The sequence below is a fragment of the Belonocnema kinseyi genome, chromosome 9 (genome assembly GCF_010883055.1).
Source record: "Belonocnema kinseyi isolate 2016_QV_RU_SX_M_011 chromosome 9, B_treatae_v1, whole genome shotgun sequence".
Lineage (NCBI taxonomy): Eukaryota > Metazoa > Arthropoda > Insecta > Hymenoptera > Cynipidae > Belonocnema > Belonocnema kinseyi.
The window spans coordinates 41,953,190-41,965,971 of NC_046665.1; positions in this window are offsets into that span (position 1 = coordinate 41,953,190).

A 12,782-nucleotide genomic window follows, 5' to 3' on the forward strand; every position below is an offset into this window, starting at 1 on the left:
CACTCACAAAAACTCACATCAGTTTTTGAATAATTCCAGGGTTGCTATAAGCCAGAGGAAGCAGGGAAAAGTCTGAATAAGTCAGGGAATTTTTTTATTCAACAAATTATAATTACAGAATTTGTGTTGAATTTTAAATTTAAAAAAAGCAAATAATAGATACATTGTCTGCTTCCTTCAGTTTGATTTACCCACTTTGGTTAAGTCTGTCGAAAACGGTCTGTCGAGACAAAATTTTAAATTACATTTAAAAGAAAACCACACAGAGTACATCCGCGAAGTTTTTGTGAGTGATTTGTATAAGTTTAAATAATTTATTCGTGCAGATAAATTTTTGTTTAAAAATGTATATTCGGAAATACGCGAGTTTGAAAGCGGTGTTTTTTGCTCATTTCCAGGTTTACGAGGACGAATATCTTGGAAAATAAGTTTTGATGAGCCGTTTTACTGAACATCCTCAGAAAGGTTGGTACCAATCCTAATTTCTAAACAAGTTTTACAATTTTTGGAAAATGACATGCTATCGCCACTTTTTACACGTCCACATGTTTTCAAACATTTTTTATGGCTTAATAAAAATAATTGATTATTTTTAAAATACACGAATCGAATCTAGAAATATAAGATATAATTATAGTCCAATTAAAATTTTTTTCTAAAATTTGACTGCAATCAGTTTTAGGTGATCATTCATGGAGCGACCCTAAAATAAAATAGATTAATTTTCTAACAGTGGCACTTTTAGCGCAAAAAATTGATTTTTTATGAAAAAGACGAATTTTCTTATCAAAATATGTTTATTTTCAAACAAATAGTTTAGTTTTCTACCAAACTGTTCAAATTCCTATTTGAACTGACGAATTTTATATAAATCAATTGTATTTTTGAAAAGAGGTTTATTCTTAACCAACGAGTTGAGTTACAACAAAATAATTACATTTAAAATTTAGGATATTTAAATTAGATAAAAATCAAACTTACAACCCATTTTTAACGTGGTGGTTGTCCAAACTTGGTCGTTAAATTCTTGATTTTATTTTCAGGAATTCTTTACAACTACATTTTTAGTAACAAAAATTGATTTTTTATAAAAAGACCAATTTTCAACAACATACATCAATTTGTATCCAAATAGTTAAATTGTCTGCAGAATTGCTAAAAAAAAAAGAACTTTCAAGCAGAAAGTTAGCTTTTCAACCGAGAAGTGTGACTTGAACAAAATTGTAAAAATTGTCAACATCCTGAACAATCATGTTCTTTTCTCATCCCCCCCCCCCGCCCCAACGCTCACTTTAGTATATATTATATGTATATGTTAATATATATATTTTTTTCTGTGTGTAATTTGATGTAAAAAATTCAAATATATTCCAAAATATTGTTTTATATTCCTATATATTCCCATATCCTTTATATTCTTTGTATTCCGAAATATTCCGATATAGTTTTTTTATTCCCCGATATTATTTAGGGAAATATATTCCTGGTGCATGAAAAATCAGAATGGTCCACCCCTCAGTAATACCCTTAAAACCTGTATACATTAAAATTGTAAAAAAATTTTAAGACTTTTAAAGGCCACAAATTTCTACAAAATAATTTTTTTACAAATAAAAAACGTGGTGTGAAATTGTAAAGATCACAAATGAATATTATAATTACAAAATGGATGTAAATTATAACATGAAAATTATTATAAAGGTACTAAATGAGTTTTCATACTTCATGACAAATTAAAAAGAGGAAAAATAATAAAACTTGTGAGGCATGTGCGTCAGTTAAATAATTACTAATAATAATATTATGCTTAAAAAACGGAGTTAAAATCAACTCCGAAGCATACCCCCAGGTAGAAATTATAATTTGGTTCTTAAGAGGCCCTGTCTAGATTTCCTATATTCTATCGAGGCCCGAAAGTGGCAATCTATCGAGGGCGCAAGCGAAAGTGTCATGTTCAGCTAACGAGGTCATCAGTAGGCAACCCAATAAGGGCCTATTAATAGGGTCTTTATAGAATCTAGATAGTCCCTCACACCAAATGTTTTTAATTTTTTCAGAAAAAAATGAATTTTTTGAAAGCTTGCATCTCGGTAATTTTGTTGATTGGCTCTTTTTTTAATTTAAGTACAATTATGCATAAGAACATTAATGTACTTTTTTGCACTCACAGCTGCATTACCCGCTTTATCTGTCGAGGGCTTCACAAGGTCCCCTCGAGAAAATAATTAATTGATAGAAATTATTTGTGAGATATATCTTTATGAGTAAAGCTTTTTATCTAGTTTAATTGAAAAATATAGTGCTAAAAAGTGAGTATATAAATGATGTAAGACATGTAGCACACGACAATAACCTGTCGATGGCCAGCAGAGGGAAAGCCTAGATTCTTCTGGGTAGGAGATCTGGCTGCGGCTTCGTGAGAGCCAAAATTTAGTTTAGGCATTAAGAGGCAATTTCTACCCGGGCCCAATAACAGTCCCACCATTTTGAGTGAACGGCAAACGAATTAGAAGAAGATGTGTTAAAATGTAACTATTAGAAAATAACTCCCTAACTACACTGTCCGGAATTATTTCAATCAACTCCGTTCTGATCCTGTAGCATTTAATATTTAGAAATAGACTCAAGTACTCTGAATAGATTTAATGACAGCAATATTATTTATTATTACATGTAAGCCTGTATGCCTTAAATTAATTAATTTTATTAACTTTAATCAGACAAGGAAATTAAAAAATTGATAATGAATGATTTTCTGGCATTAAAAAGCATTATAATAGCGTAAAATCGTGATATCGCACATTGCATGATTTTACATTATATTATTATTTTGTCATATTATATATACGAGGGTTCTAGTAGTGGCCAAGCGATATTAGTGCATTACAATATCTTACAAAGTTTCGGAACCTGCTTGTACGTTATCATATTGCGCTTTATTTCAATACAGAGGTTTTGCGATATGATTGTGCAATATCTCTTTCTCCGTACACTTTGTCTTCCTTCCATAACAAATTGTACAGACGCGGCACAGGACCATCTAGAATTCTGAATTGTATCATTTTCGTGTTTTCTGGTAATTTTGCACGCGTTGACTTGCGGCCATGGTGTGGAGAACAAATCCACAACAACTTGCAAGTTTACTGCGAACGCAGCTCCGAATCTAAGCTCCGTAAGAAGTCCCGCCACGAATCTTTAACTCCGGATTGAGCATGGGTTAAGATTTTGTTTCTGTGCGGTGCGAATTAATTATATTTACACTGAATGTACTAGAGAACCTTTCAATCATTCTATTTTACTGTGGATTAAAATATGCGGAGTTCAATGTATTTGATACGGAGTCGATTTTATACTCCGAAAAATTGTGCTCCAGACTCCGCTAGCCATTTACTCCTCAAATGTTTAACAGTGTATACACTGGTAAGGTGGAAAACTTCGCCAAAATCGTGTGGAAGTAGTATACACCAAAATTCAGGATTTTACCCTATCCTCATTGGTGAAAATTCCCTAAAATAAATTGTGAAATATTACCAAAGAAATTTTGTAATTTTCCCCAGAACAGATTTGGGATAATTCACGACATTTTTGTGAAAGTTACTGAAGAGTTAGGGAATTTTCCCTAAAGCGTAGTATGGAAAATTCACCAAATTTTGTGTAATTTTATAAAAAGTTTAGGAAATTTTCTCTAAGCCGTGGTAGGGAAAATTCACTAAATTTTGTGGAATTTTATACAAAAATTTAGGGAATATTCCCTAATGCGTACACTGAAAGAAATAGTTTGAGGCTAATGGCAATCCGAGTTTGCTTGAGAATTTCTAACTGAATTAGAAAAAAAATTGTGCTGTCTCAGCCATACGAATTTGAGATTTATTACCTACGTATAAGAAAACCACCATGCCTAATATGACAAGGCAAGTTTGTTTGACTAAAATGATAGTTGGGAAAAGTTTAGCATGAGATATATGATTAAAATATCAAAATATTATAGTGTCGATACAAGAGTTTTATTATGCCTCGCTATCATGGCTGTATTGAACGTATACTTTTATCGTCTATCTATTTGAAAGAACACTGCGTTTAAGTGTTGCATTGGGCATCCGGCTATTTGCTTGATGCAGCCACACCAATCGATGTATTGTACCGTGCACGTTATGCGAGATTGATGAGCCGATGAGGTGCGCGTCGACTCGGCATTAATCGCCGTGTTCAGACTTGTTTCATAGCAAATGAGGTTAGCGAAGAAGCTTATGAATACCGAACTCCAAAATTTGTACAAGATTAAGAGTTATTAAATATTCTAATAAACAATTTCTTAAAAAATTATGTATTTAACGTTTATTTGCCTTTAATTTTTGTATCTTCAGAATAGTATTTGAATTTTATGTATACAATAGGTCAGAATTTTTAGGTAATTTCGTTATTTTACGCCGGATTTCAATTTCCAATATTATAAAGCATTTTAAATGATTTTTAAAAAATTAAAGAAGGTTTAAGGATCTTCATGTAATTAAAAAATATGTTTAAGTATTAAAACCGATTTTCAGGACTTATTTGATTTAAAATTTGTTAAAGTTTATAATTGAATTTCAAAAAATTTCAAAAGATTTCATAATATTTAAAAGAGTTCAAGATATATTAAAAGAATTTAAGTAATTTCGAAGAATTTTAAAGAAATTTCAGTAGAATTTAAATTAATTTTAAGATTTTAATGTAATTTTAAGATATAAATAATGTTCTTGAATTCTTTAAAGTCTGTTAAATCTCTTGAAATCTTAGTAAATTTTTAGAAACCATTTAAAATCGATTAAGTTTCTTAAAATATATTTTGATTTATTTAAAATCTTCTTTAATTACATAAAATATTCAATATTAATTTGTAATATTTCGAAAATTATTATATTATAAATATATTATTATAGGCTTTGCAACATTTTTAAAGAATGGATTGCAAAAAATTGCAGACGGTCCTGCACAGCTGTAGAATAAATTTCAGATTTCTTTATTTATACTCGAAGCTATAGGTTAGCCGCGAGGCTTTCGGCGTTAGGAATGCAAAACATTTAGGGTTCGAACCCTTCGACAAATAAAAATTTGCATAGCGGGCGATTATAAATAGTGTAGTGATTGTGTAATACAAAATAATTGTGCACTCGAAGATGGAAACAAATATTAAAGTATAAAGTAATAATGCAAAAGATTAAATTTTTTCTCCGCAAAAAATTGGTTTCAAAACTTCTTCGATATAAACTGAAAGAAATAATTCGACGATACACGCATAATTCTGGTTATTTCCACCATAATGTATTGCTCGCTTAGCTACAGCGATACGTTTGTCGAATTTTACCCCTACCATAATTATTGAAGCAATATTACTACTTCAGTCATATGTTCTAATAGATATTTCTAAACATAAGATAGCTGCGTCAGACAGAATTTGGTTAGGGTAAATCTACCATGCGCATGGCTCTCAGCTGCACCTCCCATAATTTCATTGAAAATTATTTTTTAAAGGTACACGGAAAAAATTTTAATCATCTTTTTTTTACATTGCGTTGAAATATTTACACGAAATGGGTTACAAATTTCTATCAAATTTAAAGGCCGGGTTGACGTGACCTCGATTGAAAGGTAGGGTATACGAAAAACGTAAAATAGTTCTCTAAAATCTAAAGTTGTAACTAAATTGCAGTCTATATCGAAGAAATTTTCAAAACAATTTTTCGCCGAAAAAAAACTTAATCTTTTGCATTATTACTATATACTTTAATATTTATTCACATGTTCAAGTACACAATTATTTTGTATTACACAATCACTACACTATTTATAATCGCACGCTATGAAAATTTTTATTTGTCGCGGGTTCGAACCCTAAATGTTTCGCATTCCTAACGCCTTAAGCCTCGCGGCTAACCTAGCTTCGAGTATAAAGAAAAAAATTCGAAATATATCCTAAAGCTGTGCAGGACCGTCTGCAAATTTTTGCCACCCATTCTATAAAAAATGTGGCGAAGCTTATGAAAATATATTTATAATAAAATAATTTTAGAAATATTACAAATTATTATTGAATATTTTATGTAATTAAAGAAGATTTTAAACAAATTCAAAAATATTTCAAGATATTTTGAAAGATTTTAGAGAGATCAATATATATTTTAAGAAATTTAATCGATTTTAAATGATTCTTTTTAATTATTTTGAACTCTTTTAAATATTATGAAATCTTTTGAAATTAAATTATAAACTTTTAAAAAATTTCGATCAAATAAGTTCTGAAAATCTGTTTTAATGCTTGCACATATTTTCAAATTACATGAAGATCCTTACACTTTTTTGAATTTTTAAAATTCATTTAAAATGCTTCATAATATTTTAAACTGAAAATCGGGCGTAAAATAACGAAATTGCTTAAAAATCCTGACCTATTGTATACATAAAATTCATATATTATTCTGAACATACAAAAATGCAAGGCAAATAAATGTTAAATACATCATTTATTAAGAAATTGTTTAATATAATATTTAATAAATCTTAATCTTGTACAAATTTTGGAGTTAGGTATTCATAAGCTTCTTCACTAACCTCATTTGCTATAAAACAAGTCTGAAGACGGCGACTAATGCCGAGTCGACGCGCACCTCACCGGCTCATCAATCTCGCATGACATGCACGGTACAATACATCGATTGGTATGGCTGTCTCAAGCAAATAGCCGGATGCCCAATGCAACACTTAAAAGCAGTGTTCTTTCAAATAGATGGTTGATAAAAGTATACATCAATACAGCGATGATAGCGAGGCATCAAATTCTGGTACTCGTATCTACACTATAATATATTGATATTTTAACCATATATCTACTGCTACACTTTTCCCAACTATCATTCCAGTCAAACAAACTTGCCTTGTCATGTTAAACTTGGTGATTTTCTTATACGTTGGTAATAAATCTCAAATTCGTATGGCGAAGACAGCACAATTTTCTTTCTAATTCAGTTAGAAATTCTCAAGCAAACTCGGATTGCCATTAGCCTCAAACTATTTCTTTCAGTGTAGACTGTATTTTAGCTATAAGTTAAGATTTTATAGAACTATTTTACGTGTTTCGTATACTCTGCCTTTCAATCGAGGTTACGTCAACCCGGCCTTAAAATTTTATAGAAATTTGTAACACATTTCGTTGAATAGTCCAACGCAATTTAAAACAAAGACGATTTATATATTTTCCGTGTATCTTTAAAAAATAATTTTCAACGATATTAAGGGAGGTGCAGCTGAGAGCCATGCATATGGTTGATTCACCCCAACCAAATTCTGTCTGACGCAACCATTTTATGTTATGAAATATCTTTTAGAACACATAACTGAAGCAGTAATATTCCTTCAATAATTATGGTATGGGTAAAATACGCAAACCGTATCGGTGTAACTGAGCGAACAATACATTATGGTTGGAATAAACAGAATTATGCGTGTATCGTCGAATTATTTCTTTTAGTCTAGTAGGGAAAATTAATTAATTTTGTGGAATTTTATTTTTAAAAATTGTAGGATTTTCCCTAAGACAGGATAGGGAAAGTTCACTACTTTTTGTGGAACTTTATTGAACATTTAGGGAATTTTCCCTAGGGCGTAGTAGCAAAAATGCACTAACTTTTGTGTAATTTTATTGAAAAGTAGAGAATTTTCCCCTATGCGGAATGAGAAAAATTTCCGAATTTTAGTGTATATTATTTCCAAATGAGTTTTGGGGAAATTCCTTATGGTGGAATAGGGAAAATTCGCTACATTATTATACAAGCTAGGGAAGTGGAGTAAGTTGACTATATTCTTAATTAGTATTAATATATTTTTTTCATATTTATCAAATTTAATTATTATTGAATGCTTATCCAATAAAATTTACTATATTATATATTAATGTCACTGCTTTAGTATCTTTATTCGTTTTCGAGCCTTTCTTATTCCTGTGGTGCAGTTTATTCGAATTTATTTCGAAATTCATACTGCGAAAAATCGAAAAAAAAACTTTAATTAACTTATAATATAAATTAGATTACTTTCTAAACTGGATTAATGGAATTTTACTAATTGAAATAGGGTCAAATCGTTGACGAAGTAATTTGTTATAAATAAGTTCCATCGATGATAGAAATTGCTCTGGGAATTTCTGGTTGTGGATTATAAAGTTCATTGGGGAATGATGTCACGTGTCTTTCAACAGACTTTGGTCACTAATATAGGCAACCGTGAAGACACATACTTTTATCCTGTTTTGCGGGCTCGTTAGTTGGCTCTGTAGTACTTTCCCCCGTTACACGTCGCTCTGGGGCCAAAGTTTGATCTATCTCTCTTACTCCTTCGTTGTTTTTCGAATTATATCTAATTTGTTGTCATTATTTTCGACCTGGTGATTATCATTGTAGTACACAACTGAACACTAAAAGAGGGAGCGGTACCTTCTGTATTATTACCATAAAAAAAACAGAGTAATATTTTGAGAAAGGAACCTGCCGATAAGAAAATTGATGTCGAAAATGATGACAACATTTAAATAAAAACTGCTTTCAAACATACTTCCATCATCTTTCGTTTTTCCTTAGAAGCTGTTTTTATAAAAAAAAAGTAATAGAAAAACAAGCAGAAATATATAAATAATTATTTTGGTAATTATTTATGTATTTTTATTTGTTTTTATTGTGGTTTTTTGAATTTATTAAGTTTTTTAATTACATTATCTACAAATCATCTGGATATAACCTCAAGCATCTATTATCTTATCTTAAAAACCTGCGGGCTCGTTTCATGGCACCGCCGTCGATTATCGGTCTGCACTTCTAAGGCATTGAGTGACCACAGCCTGTCTTTAAATGAATTCCTCTCTGCTTATTGCATTAAATCCAATGTTATTAGAGAAAAATCGCTGCATTAAAGACTCTCTTACAGTAGAAATGGCGATACTTGTAGCTTGCCGGCTCGAATAATGAAAAATCACTTTCAGAAATTCATCAGAAAGACCTTAACGCATTTTGCAAAGGAAAGTCAGCAGATCTTTTTTCCTCACGTATCTGGCAACCATGTCCATGTAACTGTGGAATAGGATCACAAAATGCATACAATTCTCTAAATTGTTCCTTTGTTACAGGAGCAATAGCTTCAATCTCTTCATCAGTGAAACTATCCCCATTATTAAACGCCGCGGTCGCATGAACATTTGGTTCGTTACGAAGTTGCTGCAAAAACAGAAGTTACTGCTGTCCCGGAATCCTATACGGTCTATTAATCACTTGTAGTTCAGGAAGCAAGGGGGCTAAGATGAAACCATGTTCATCCAAATGATTTAAGCATTATCTTGTTTCTTCTGGAATGAAAATGTCCATGACAATAAGAGCGTAACTCTACATTCAATTGAAAGTCTTCGAGTATTAACATCAGCATTACAGAACATACACGTTTGCCTGCCTTTTTGTGTAAGAACATTCAGTCTTAAACAGCCTGGGTCTAGTTAGAGCTCCTCTATCTCATTGCGAATCGATTGATTGCAGTTGCGACATAACCTACTCTCATCGGCGACTTCAAGTGGTGGTCTTCGAAGTTGAAGGCGTCTAAAAATTGCAATGTTTTGCCTATCAGGATTATTATTTCCATCAATTCCAGCCATCTGTCCTGGTTAATCGACTCTATCGCACACATAGCAATTAACTCGAACTCTGAAAGCCATTTTTTAAACCATAAGAGAAACATGCTCTTATGGTCTTGAAAGGCAGAGGAATGTATTAATAAAACGAAAGAAAAATACAGAAACAACAAAATAAAACAAATAAACACAAGAAACTAAACACAAAAAGGGAACAAGAAATACAACACAATTAATACAGAAGGGAACAGATAGGAATTTTTTTGCCTAAGCTTACCAATAAAATTACTATCCGCTCTCGAGACCTTTCACAAAGGAAATAACAAGCATACCATCTTCAATGGAAATAATAAGTGAATGCTGTTTGATATATGTTTAATATATATGTTTAATATATATGTTTAATATATATGTTTAGTATAATAATAAGTGAATGCCGAGGTTTCAACTTTTTTAAAGTCCCTAGGCCTACTTTCAGTTCGTCGCTCATTCTGAAGTCTTTCGCTTTTTGCTTTAAAGAGTGACAGTCGTTCATCATGCAGCATTAATTCATTTTTTCCATCGACGACGGTATGTTTGTCTGTCATTTCTTTTGTGAAAGGCCTTTGAAAAAGTAATTTCTTAGACAAGTTCAAATCTTCTGCGCTTAGCGTTTGTCTGTTCTGAGAAGCGCGCTATATGAGTCAACGGTTTTGACTCATATTGTCATTGGTTTGGCCAAACATGTTATTGACCACTTCTTGATGCGTGTTTCGTATACAGACATCGCTTGTGTCGCTAAAGCTACTAGGATTGGTTCTATTCGCTGATCATGGGCGCTTAACGTTCGGCCCTCTGGCGAAGGGTACACTGTTATTATCGATGTGCGCACTAGTTACTAATGTTACTTTGGATACCATTTCTGTCTTTAAAAAAGTAATTACTTAGTCAAGTTTAAATCTTGGGCGCTTAACGTTTGATCGTTTTGAGAAGGGCGCAATATAACTCATTGGTTTGGCTAAACATATTACTGACTACTTTCTGATGCGTGATTCTTATATTGACATAGCTTTTGTCGCTAAAGTTACTAGGATTGGTTTTATTCGCTGATCTTGAGCGCTTAGCGTTAAACCCTTTTGCGAAGGGTAGAATGTTATTATCGGTATGCGCGCACTAGTTACTAATGTTACTTTGGGTACCATTTCTGCCTTTAAAGAAATGATTAATTAGTCAAGTTAAAATCTTGGACGCTTAGCGTTTGATCGTTTTGAGAAGCGCGCTGTATGAGTCAACGTTGTAGGCGAAAATATTACAGAGCACGATCTGAACCGTGATTTCTATGTTTACATCGCTTTTGTAACAAAATCAGTTGTAATTCGTTTTATTCACTGATCTTGAGCGCTTAGCGCCGCATAGCGCTAAGACTGTCCATTTTTTTGGATTTTTTTCACGAATATTTCATCCGGCATTTATGTCCTTAAAAATTACAAAGTTTCAGCTAAATCCACCGAAAGCTATTTTCCCATACATTTAGTGCGGGATCCTTTCGAGAATTTTCCCTAATTTTAGAGAATATTGCCCAACATTTGTAGGGAAAATTTCAGGGAATTTTTCCAAAATTTTCGGAAGTTTCAGTAATTTTTCCTGACAAATTGCAGGGAAATTTTGAGACATTTTTGCAAACGTTAGAAAATTTTAGGGAAAATTTAAGAAGAAGTTTTCAAATTTTCCCAAATTTACTAAGATCCACCTATAAATTAGGAATTTTTTGGCCGTGTGTTTTGGGTTTTCCGAAATATTCTATCTATTTTTTTCTCACACCATTATATTTTAGTCAAATATATTTACGATGGTCACAATAAATTTGTTCAGAAATTGTTTAAGAGAAAGATTTAGGAAAATAGCTGAAATTTGACTATATTTTGCATACGTTTCACGAAAGGAGTAGTTTCTTCAGCTCTCTCATATATTCTTTTTCGTCCTCTTTTATCTCCCTGAAGAGGATTGATTGATTTTTAAAGGCATCCTGAAACAAAAATAATGGTTGAAGTATAATATCCTTGTACATTATATTCGGTTTAAATACGTTGAATTTTTTATTGATCTTTAGAATGTAAACTCAACAAATTCAACTCTTTTGGATTTATGTTAACATTAGGTCTACAAATTAATTCGGTGGCTTTATTTCGATGTCTTGCAACTCTAGCTCAAATTTAAATTTTTTCCATCTGAAGGTAGTTCTAAAGGGCGAAACTTATACTTTAAAACACAATATAATAAGTGGCGGCCCTGTAAACTTGAGCTTAAAAATCATTAGTGAAAACAATGTCATCCAAAATGAGTATAAGAGACACTGCATTGTGTTTGCATTCCGATTGAAAAATCATGATTTTTAAATCTCTGAAATAACTTTTTAGGCATCAGCTGCGTTTTTTAATGTTTTAAATTGAATGGAATTATTTGTTTCATTTGAAGAGATTAAACCTTTCTTTAAAACAAAGAAATTTTTTATTTCAAGAAACGAAATATTTCTTCAATTTAAAAAATTGTTCGGTTTAAATTAACGAAATATTTCTTTGAATTGAATAAATTTTTTTTTTTATATCTTTATATACAACAAATGTTTCTTTGACCGTATTTCAATACTAGAATTTCTTTAAAACATTCCGAAAAGAGCCATCCAAATTGTTTAAATAAAAAATTAATTAATAGACATACCTTAAAATTTTGATGCAGGTTTTAACACTCACTTTAAAATGAAGAACTGTTCTGTAGAAAGGGTCGAAGCTAACTGACCTGGAGGATACAGATTTCAGTTTCAATTGTCCATCAGTATCCTGGATAATTTTTTGTCATTCATACCATGACTCATTTTCACCCTCAGCTTAAGGTTTGAAAACCCTTCAGGTATATCGGACGACTGTTGCTATGTCTATCTATATGTACTAGAGAAACAGAGAAACAGAGAGAGAGGGAGAGAGGTGTATTGCTGCAATGGACAATGTAGTCGGCTATATAATACTCGTATTTTAGAAATATATTTTAACTAATGATACGTGGGTAGTTCAATAAGTCCTTAGAATGACCAACAGATGGCGCGCGAATCGCTCCAAATTATCTGTTTTCAGTCAGCACCACTCCCGACTAGATATATGGTGCA